Below are 11,451 nucleotides of genomic sequence, written 5' to 3'. Positions count from 1 at the left end.
AAGTAGAACTATTTTGTTATAAGGTACTCACACTGCTGGTAAAGTGGTATAGTGTTATTGTAAGTGGGCTTAGATTAGTAGTAAATGTATATTGTGAGCTCTATGGCAACCAGTAAAGCAAGTAAACAAAAGAAGTATTAAAGAAACTAAGATCTGAGGAATACTGGAGATTTTTTTAAAAAATGTATTTAAATGCATGTGCTCCTATGAAGCCTTAACTGGCCTCCAAAATAACGAATTGTTGGCAAACTGTCAGCTTTCCATCAGGGAATTCAAACGAGTCTCTTGAGTCCGAGACAAGGATCTATAAATTGGAGAAACTGTCAGTGGAATTACAGCTCATGATCAACACAGCAGCACACTCTGGCTTTTTGACACCTTAGCCTAAGACCTCAGGTCGAGTAAAGCTATATTATCACATTAGCTTCAGAAGAGGCTTGGAGAACTACTCTTTGAAAGAAGCAACTTAACACCAGTCACTTTTCTGTTGGACTTTTCTGGTTATCACTTAGGGCTTAAGGGATAAAGGATACTATTTAGTGTCCTTTCCTCACCCAGGGTGCAAGAATCAGTGCTACTTCAAAGGAAAGGGAAAGGGAAGGTTAGCCCTTGTAACTGTGAAGGAACTACAGAAAGCCAAGACCCATCTTTCTTTTATACTCCCCTCTGTTCCCTGCACTTCTGAAGCCAATTGAAGCCAGTCCCTAGCAGATTTGGTCTCATGAATGTCATATATAAAGTTACCCACAAATTCATGATACCCAAAACAATATCTAATCCTGGAAGGACAGGAAGGTCCTACCCTAATACAAGTACACTGACGCAGCAGCCTTCCTCAAGATGTGCTTCCTCACCCAGGACTATCACAAGATAGTCCACTTCTGCGTACAGGGCTTCTGCCAGTATGAACCTCCTGTTTAATCTCTAGATGGAGGTAGTAATCCATAGCCCCTTTTTATTTGATCTCATTAAGGAACTTTAGGTAATGTATAGTTAGCCTCTCATCATATCATCCACACAAAAAGAGAGAATATATTCACATTGATCTCCTGTTTTCTGCTTGTTTCTTCTCACTCTAGTTGCAAACTGCATCTGCTTCTTCCTTTGCTCTCTAATTTCTGGTTGACCAACATCACTAGCTCTGCTTCATGTAGACTTATCTCCACCCCCACCCTCCACCCCACCTGCTTTACCCCAGGATCTCAGAGCTCATCCCCACCATTATTGACCCCAGAGAGGCTGGGCTGTCTGTGACTCTCAAGATAAGTCAGCAGCCTGGAATGCAGCAATCTCCAAGTAGGTGGATGCATTATTTATGGCTATAAGATATTAATCAAGTAACAAAACACAGCAAGTCTCCCTAGTGCCAATGCCGTGGAGAAGATGGTTCTGGGAATGGGATCAGACTGTGTAGCGGTTTAGAAGCAGGTGGCAGAATAGAAAAGAGAGAAGGAGGCAATGATTTCTGACAGCTTTACTTTGTGTCAGATGCTGCCCATGCGAAAGTCTCCCTTTCATACATTTGGAAATGAAGTCTCAGAAAGATTAAATATGTGTCACACAGCAAGTAAGTGGGAATAGGCTTCAAACACTGGTTCTTCTAACTCCTCCACATGCCCTTTTCTTTCCCTTTATCACCTGTTTGTACACTGAAGCACATATTTGTGTATTTTTGGAAAAACGTGTTCAGAATAAGTTTAGGGATAAATACAAAAGCAATGATAAAGAAAGAACCTAGGCCTCCCCTTGGATTTTGCATCCTCAGGCCTCGAGCTGAGATCAGGAGGTGATTTTCCTCGTTTCACAATAGACTTGGAATGGTAATGACATCATGGACGTCTTCCATCCCTATGCTCTGGTTTGAATTTGCTTCCATTTGAGGCCAATATTAGATCAAATTTCCAATCTTCAGACTTTCCATTTTTAGCAATAAAGACCAAGTTTTACAGTATCTGTTTTGTTCAAGCTCTTCACTGAGATGATCCAATACCTAGTACCTCTGGACAACTAGAATTGCTTAATCCCAATGATTAAATAAAACAAAAATATCTCATATTTTTAGGCACAGCCTATTAATTTATTAGTTTGGGCTCCTTAAAGTTGTTCAAACAATTTATTTGGCCTTAGCACACATCTAAGTTGGAGAACAAGTAAAATCATCTCCAGGCTGAAAGTCCAAAAATATGAAGCTGGTGGGTTTGGGGCTATTTTCCAAAGCAACACAGTAGTGTGGACACTATTCTATTAGTAGTGTGGATAAATGTAACTAATAATAAGTTTTAAGTCTGTGTGACCTCCATGCAAACTACATTTTGGCAACCAAACAACTTCTAAAGTCATCCAGTTGTAATAGTGTGATGCAAGCTGTGCACGTACATTTCCGTTAGATGATTTCTAATGTTTCATGAGAATTCTTGCTTATTAATGAGGTTTGGAGTAGAAGGGAAGCTGAATTATAGAAATAGGAGCACAAGCATACAAAATTCAGAGAAATGCCTCCACTGTTTCTTTCTAATTTTAGTTTAATTTTCTTATTTCACAGATAAGAAAATTAAAGCCTACATTATCTAACATTCCATAAATACCCAGAGCTCAGAGAAAATAGTGAGTCTCTCTCTCTTTTTTTTTAAATAATACTTAGCTCATATTGTCATAGAGTAAGCATTTAGGAAATGTTCCTCAGAGTGAGTTGAATTCATGATGAAATCCATGTCATTGAATTTTCTTATAAACACCTAGGCAAATTCACACAGTGAATATTCCCTTTTCATAATCAGTCCTTCGATTATATTAACATTGATTTCTCACCATTATAATTCTATTAAAAACTCTTGTAAATGAAGATTTTAACAGTAAAAAATAAAATATTATATAACACAGTATTTAACTTCAGGAAAATTATTGTGCAGAACACTGAATAAAAAAAAAAAAAAAAGCAAGCAGTTACTACCCTCTCAGTCCAAGATGTATTATCATGAGATAGCCTTTAAATTACATTGTTATAAAAGTGTTGCTTTACAGATTCCGTAGGAATTAATAATGGTCCTGAAAATAAACTAGATGGTTTCTTTTCCTTGGCCTCCATTGTACGTCTTAAATGGCATTTCTGTACTCACAGTCATCTTTTTTAAGTGAATAAACTTGTCTAACATCCAGGAATTACTCTGGGGAAAGATACTCTATCCATGAGGTTGAATTTCTTTTTTCCCCAGAAGAAGGTAAATTGGATTATCCAAACCACTGTTATTCCCATTGCAGCCTTGCCTTTTTTCTTCGGTGTGCTCTTTGTGTCTGCACTGTTCTAATGAGCTCCACTATGGAGGATGACCCCGGACGCTGTCAAGACAATGCTTCCTTGAGAAGTCAAACAAACTGGCAGAAACGCCTAACGAAAAAATGATGAACTCAGATACCATCACACGCAAAGAATCTGAGGGAAATCATTTCAGTTCTATATATGGTTCAGGACAAGCAATTAAAGAAGACGTAAGTATATTCATACAAATACTAGCCACTTGCATTTTCACATAGTCCAGGAGTTGTCTTGGGCTAGTAAAACTGAGCTTATCTTCTGCATGGAGACATCTACCTTCTTAAAATCCATTCTGAACACAAGCTTGGGCACTACTGGGTTGCAATTTACTCCTCAAGAGTAGACACTTTCTAAGCTTATTAAAACATACAGAGCTCAGCACAGTGTCTTTGCACTTATTTCCTATTGAGTTGAAATTTGTAAGTATATTTTAAAGGCAAATATATTTTTTGCTATTTCACAGAATGACCTATTTCTAAGAATATTAAATATGTGCTTTCATAGAGGTAGTTTACTGTTAAACCTTACCTCAGTTTCATCATCCATAAAATGGGAAAATAGTAAAACCTTACTTGCAAGATTGGGAGGGTTAAATGGGCTAATACCCTTAACAGTGCCTGCCTGGTAAAATGTGAGCCCTGGAATGAATTTTAGTTGTTATTCTTGTTCCTCCTTTTTTGCCTTTTATTGCTATTACTGATTACTAAAGTCTTAAGAAAGTCCATTGTACTTACCATTGTTCCACATTCGAATGTTATAAAACAGCTTGAAAATACACAGACAAAACACTCCCATACATACATTTATGTGTATTCAATCGATTGATTAGTAACTGGTGAATCATTTCACCAGTAACTGGTGAAAGCATTTCCTAGAATGCTTCTTCTGGGCCAAGTTTACCAGAACTCACGTAGGAAAGACCCCACGAGTAGCACAGGTGGGAGTACAGCCATTCAACAGCTGCAACGGGGCAGCCGTAGCACAACTGCTGCGTCTCCGGTGCCTCCTCACTCAGAACCGTGCCAGGGCTGCTAAAAACACTGGGCTCCTGAAGAAAATGGAAACTCGCAAAGCCTGTTCCTCTGAAAAAGACTCGGACACTCACGCAATATCCTCTCACTCTCCTTCTCTCTCTTATGCGCGCACGCGCACACACACACACATTCGCCCACACAAAATCTCATTTGCCTGCCTTCAGAGAGATAAAAGCGAGAACTGAGGCACATCTGCAGACAAGGAGGACTAAGTGTACTTCACCTTTTCTTCCCAGTCCTTTCTCTTCTATCATCTTTTCCACCCACCTTGCTCATTGTTTTATCTTTGGAAGATAATAATCTTAATAATTCTGATTAAAAATAGTTTTTAGCGTGTTAGTGTTCATCTTGGTGTGTTGCCCTCTTTACAGGAAAAGGGATGCAGGGTAGAGTAGGACCTGCTGATAGCAACATTTAAACCAAAAGTGAAGGACAGGTTCTTCGATTTGGGTAAATACGTTGGGGCAAGAGGAGTGTTTAGAAGATCCTTTATTTCAAACACTGTGTAAAACTGTCTGCTTCTCTTACATGTGTGAATGCCTTGAAACCCATTGAAAAGACTCTGAGGCCAGCCCAGATGCCTAAGGTATGCTACTAGGAATGTCTGGAGGATGCAAAACACTTCTGGCCCTGATATGATGAAATATTAATCCAGGGACTTTGATTCTGGCTAGACATCTAATAAGAAGTGAGAGTGTGCACTGCTTACCCAGGTATCCATGGCAGGTACATTTAACCCCCTTTATCCTGAGGAGTTTACTCTTGCCAATTACAGCTTCATGACACTGCACTTGAGCTTGGGGATCTGAGGTAGTAAGGCAGAAATGCAAGTCCATGCTCCATACCAGGACGTTTCTAATCTCAATATAGGCAATATTATTGCTCTTGATCTGTGAAACTTCCTTTGTTTTTTCTCTCACTGGGAACCTGACAAACAACTACTACCATTTACCCTTTGACAATCTTCCACCACCTCAGTAAGGTATGTGGTACGTCTATAGTGCTTTCCGAGGATCATGAATTTTGTTTTCAGTTACTCTTTGTTTCCCCTATGCAGTTCAACAATCAGGTACTTGCCAAAAGAAAACCTAGATAACTGACCCATCTACATAAAAGTGCTAGAAGACAGCCAATCCAAAGAAATTACATACATATGGAACTGTCTTTTTGGAGGGTTACTTTTAAAAATTTAACTACTTTTTCATTGAAGTATAGTTAATTTACAATGCTATGTTAGTTTAAGGTGTACAGCAAAGTGATTCAGTTATACATGTACATATATATCTATTCTTTTTCAGATTCTTTTCCATTATAGGTTATTACAAGATATTGAATATAGTTCCCTGTGCTATATAATAGGTCCTTGATGTTTATCTATTTCATATATAGTAGTGTGTACGTGATAATCCCAAACTCCGACTTTATCTCCCCCACCCCCCACTATCCCCTTTGGTAACCATAAGTTTGTCTTCTATGTCTGTGGATCTATTTCTATTTTGTAAGTATGTTCATTTGTATCAGTTTTTTAGATTCCACATATAAGTGGATATGATATTTGTCTTTCTTTGTCTGATTTATTTCACTTAGTATGATAATCTCTAAGTCCATCCATGTTGCTGCAAATGGCATTATTTCATTCTTTTTATGGTTGAGTAATATTCCACTGTACATATGTACCACATCTTCTTTATCCATTCATCTGTCAATGGACATTTAGGTTGCTTCCATGACTTGGCTATTGTAAATAGTGTTGCTATGAACACTGGGTACATGTATCTTTTCAAATTACTGTTTTCTTGGATATATGCCCAGGAGTGGGATTGCAGGATCATATGGTAACTCTATTTTTATTTTTTTAAAGAATCTCCATAGTGGCTGCACCAATTTACATTCCCACCAACAGTGTAAGAGGGTTCCTTTTTCTCAACATTCTCTCCAGTATTTATTTTTTGTAGAGTTTTAAATGATGGCCATTCTGTGAGGTGATATACCTCATTGTAGTTTTGATTTGTGTTTCTCTAATAATTAGTGATACTGAACATCTTTTCATGTGCTTGTTGGCCATGTGTATGTCTTCTTTGGAGAAATGTCTATTTAGGTCTTCTGCCCATTTTTGGACTTTTTTTTATATTAAGCTGTATGAGCTGTTTGTATATTTTGGAAATTAATCCCATGTCGGTAGCATTTTTTGCAAACATTTTCTCCCATTCTATTTCTCCCATTCGCCCATTGTTTATGGTTTCTTTTGCTGTGCAAAAGCTTTTAAGTCCCATTTGTTTATTTTTGTTTTTACTTCCATTACTCTAGGAGATGAATCAAAAAAAATATTGTTGTGATTTATGGGCTCAACATTTTAAATGTTCTATGAGGTGCATGAATCTGTGTTCCCATTTCTCTCTCCAGGTTTGGGAAGTTTTGAGCGATTTTTGTTTTAGATATACTTTCTTTCCCTTTTTCTTTCTCTTTTCCTTCTGGGATTCCCATTGTGTTTATATTTCTCAACCCCCCCCCCCCAACTTTTTTTTTGGTGGAGTCCCATAAGTCCTGTAAGCTTTCTTCATACTTTTTCATTCATTTTTCTTTTTGCTCTTCTGACTGGATATTTTCAACTTATCTACCTTAAGTTCACTGGTTCTTTATTCTTTATTCTATTTAGTCAAGTCTGTTATTGAATATCTCTGTTGAATTCTTTAGTACTATTATTGTATTCTTCATCTTTAGGATTTCCAGTTGGGCTCTTTGGACATTTCTTTTTTTAATCTCAGCTCTTTAAATCGATTATTTCATTGTATTCTTTTTTCCCCCCATCATTTTTATATTTTCTTTTTTGTTCTTCTTTAAACTTCTTGGTCTGGAGTGTCATCAGAAAAATGTCAAGAGAGGGATTTTCTACTGTCTTCCCCCCCCAAAGAAGCCAATATTGACAATCACCCTTGAATGAGAGTGACATTTTGGAAGTCCAGGATTTTTGTGACAATATTCCAGCACAGAGTTGGAGCAAAAAAACCCCAGAGACTGGATACATTGAAGAGGGTAAGAGGAATAGTTTCAAATTACCTGTGTGAACCATCCTTCAAGGCAGCACAGCTCAGTGCCAAGGACTTCTTGGCATGAAATTGCTCCCACAGGGGAAAATTAGGTTGTGTGAGTGAATGCCTGTCTCCCTCATCCATGTTGGATGCTGACAATGAACTACAATTCTTTCTCAATTCATTTAGAGTACTGAGTTGTATTGTAACACTGGAGGGTACAGAGGGGCTGAGAAGTCTGCAGTCAGGGCTCTTAAAGAACATGATAAATATGAAGAGTCTTTTCATGAACCCCATAAGAAAGTCCTCCTATGAGGCCCCAGAATACCTTGTCTGTGGATATCCTCAACTCGCCCAGGAGCACCATTAGCCTCCACACAGATCCCCACACCTTGGCCAGCTCCCTGTACGGGGCCCAAGGGAGGCAAGTGCAAGTGGTTGCAGGTGGCTAGTAAGCACGTGCAAAACACAAACCAAAGTCTGAGGGACTGGGAGAAAGCACACAAACGAGCATTAATCACTGCCTCAGAGAAAGCAAGTGGGAGGTTGTCTGCACCTGGGCTGGATTTTCGGGATTGAGAGAAGGCATTCAAAATTAATAATTCTCCCCCAAAAGGGAACAAGAAATGTGGAACAAGTGCACCATAGTAAAGGTCTGAGAAAGCTTCAGAATTCCTTGCAGGACTGATAGAATGTATTTCTCTCACCAAAGCTGTCAGTAATGACTGGAGTAGGTGGCTCCTTCTTCAAATGTGAAGACAGCTATATAAGCCTTTAAGGAACATGACACCACCCAAGGAACATAAAAATTTTCCAGTAACCAACCCCAAAGAAGTCAAGATCTGTGATAAATAATTCCAAAGAGTTGAATTAAGGAAACTCAGTGAACTACAGGAAACAAAGAAAGATAACTAAATAAAATCAGGAGAAAAATACACAAATAAAATGAGAGTTTAATAGAGTGATGGAAATCACGAAAAAGAATCAAACAAAAACTCTGAGGCTAGAGAATATAATAAATGAAATAAAAATTGCAATAAAGTGCATCAACATCAGACTTGATCAAGCAGAAAAAAGAAAATGTTAAGTCAAAGGGAGGTCATTTGAAATTATCCAGTCAGGGGAAAACAAAGAAAAATGAATGAAAAGAGTGAAAAAAAAACCACATTAATTATAGGATCGCTTAAGGAAATAATCTATGTGTTATCTACTGAATCCAGAAAAAGGAAAGAGAGAAAATGGGGCAGAGAGCTTATTTAAAGAAATAATGGCTGAGATTTCTGTGCATTAATTTTGTATCCTGCAACCCTACCAAATTCATTGATTAGTTCTAGTAGTTTTCTGTTGGCATCTTTAGGATTTTCTATGTATAGTATCATGTCATTTGTAAACAGTGACAGTTTTACTTCTTTTCCAATTTGTATTATTTCTTTTTCTTCTCTGATTGCAATGGCTAGGACTTCCAAAACTATGTTGAATAAGAGTGGAAAGATTGGACATCCTTGTCTTGTTCCTGATCTTAGAGGAAATGCTTTCAGTTTTCCACCATTGAGCACAATGTTTGCTGTGGGTTTGTCATATATGGCCTTTATTATGTTGAGGTAGGTTCCCTCTATGCCCATTTTCTGGAGAGTTTTTATCATAAATCGGTGTTGAATTTTGTCAAAAGCTTTTTCTGCATCTACTGAGGTGATCATATGGTTTTTATTCCTTAATTTGTTGATATGGTGTATCACATTGACTGATTTGAATAAGATCCTTGCTGGGTAGAGTAATCTTGGTTGTAGTTTTTTCTCTTTCATCACTTTAGGTATATCCTGCCACTACCTTCTGGCCTGCAGACTTTCTGCTGAAAAATCAGCTGATAACCTTATGGGGATTCCTTTGTATGTTATTTTTTGTTTTTCCCTTGCTCCTTTTAATATCTTTTTCTTTGAATTTAATTTGTTAGTTTGATTAATATGTATCATGATGTGTTTCTCCTAGGGTTTATACTGTATGGGACTCTCTGTGCTTCCTGGACTTGGGTGACTATTTCCTTTCCCATGTTAGGGAAGTTTTCCACTATAATCTCTTCAAAATTTTCTCAGACCCTTTCTTTTTCTCTTCTTCTTCTGGGACCCCTATAATTTGAATGTTGGTGTGTTTAGTGTTGTCTCTGAGATTGCCTTCAATTCTTTTCATTCTTCTTTATTTATTCTGCTCCTCAGCAGATAGTTCCACCATTTTGTCTTCCAGCTCACTTATTTGTTCTTCTGCCTCAGTTATTCTGTTATTGATTCCTTCTAGTGTATTTTTCATTTCAGTTCTTGTGTTGTCCATATCTGTTTGTTTTTTAGTTCTTCTGGATTTTTGTTAAACATTTCTTGTATTTTCTCAATCTGTGATGTGGCACTTATATACAATGGAATATTACTCAGCCATAAAAAGAAACAAAACTGAGTTATTTTTAGTGAGGTGGATGGACCTAGAGTCTGTCATACAGAGTGAAGTAAGTCAGAAAGAGAAAAACAAATACCGTATGCTAACACATATATATGGAATCCAAAAAAAAAATGGTACTGATGAAGCTAGTGGCAGGGCAGGAATAAAGACATAGACATAGAGAATGAACTTGAGGATGCAGGGGGCAGAGGGGGAAGCTGGAACGAAGTGAGAGTAGCATCAACGTATATACACTACTGAATGTAAAATAGCTAGTGGGAAGCAGTAGCATATCACAGGGAGATCAGCTCGGTGCTTTGCGATGACCTAGAGATGTGGGATAGGGAGGGTGGGAGGGAAGCTCAAGAGGGAGAGGATATGGGTATATATGTATGCATATGGCTCATTCACTTTGTTGTACAACAGAAACTAACGCAGTATTGTGAAGCAATTATACTCCAATAAAGATCTATTTTAAAAAAAAAGAAATGGCTGATTTGGAAAGATTTAAACATCCAAATTCATGAAGCTTATATGTCATATGCTATATGGGGACATATGACAATATGTCCCCAATATGACTCATTACAAAATGAATATCTCCCAGATATAAAGCTATAAGCAGATTCCTTAGCAGAAACTTTGTAGGCCAAGAGAAATTTGGATGTTATATTCAAAATGCTGAAAGAAAAAACTGCAAACCAAATACTTTACCCAGCAAAGTTGTCCAACAGATAAAAGACTTTCCCAGACAAAGAAAATGTGAGAAAATTTATCACCACTAGAACTGACTTACAAGAACCACTGGAAGAAATTCCTCAAGAATAAATGAACAGATGCTAATTAGTAACATGAAAACATTCAAAAATATACAACACACTGGTAAAAGTAAGTATATAAGCAAATTTATAATACTATTTTACTGTAATATGGTGGTGTATTAATCACCTAACTCTAAAACAATGCAAATATGTATGTACCCAACAACAGGTCACCTAAATATACTAAGCAAATACTAACAGCTCTAAAGAAAGTATTAGACAATAATTCAATCATAGAAGTGGATTTTAAGACCCACATTCAACAGTGGATAGATCATCCAGACAAAAACAAAATCAATACGGAAATCTTTTGACTTGAGTTATACTTTAGATCAAAGGGGCCTAAAGACATATACAGAACATTCTAAACCACAGCTGCAAAATAGAAGTCTTTTACAAGGCTACATGGAATATTTTCCAGGAATAGATCATATATTACGTCAAAGAATACGTCTTAACAAAATTAAGAGTTGTAGTCCAACTAAGTATTTTTTCTAACCATAATGGTATAAAACCTGAACTTAATAACAAGAGGAAAACTTGAAAATTCATGAATACAGGGAAGTTAAACAATATACTCCTGAACAACCAATGGTCAAAGATTAAATTTTAAAAATTTGAAATAAAAATGAATACGTAACATACCAAAAATTATGGGATCAGCAAATGCAGTTCTAAGAGGAAAGTTTACAGTAATAGACACACACAGAAGAAAAAAGAAAGACTGCAAATAAATAACCTAACTTTGTGTCTCAAGGAAGTAGAAAAAGAAGAGCAACCAAGCCCAAAATTAGCGGAAGGATGAAAATAACAAAGATCATAGCAGAAAT

The sequence above is a fragment of the Delphinus delphis genome, chromosome 2 (assembly GCF_949987515.2).
Source record: "Delphinus delphis chromosome 2, mDelDel1.2, whole genome shotgun sequence".
Lineage (NCBI taxonomy): Eukaryota > Metazoa > Chordata > Mammalia > Artiodactyla > Delphinidae > Delphinus > Delphinus delphis.
The sequence above is the reverse complement of the archived record's forward strand: the minus strand, read 5'-3'. Positions refer to the sequence as shown.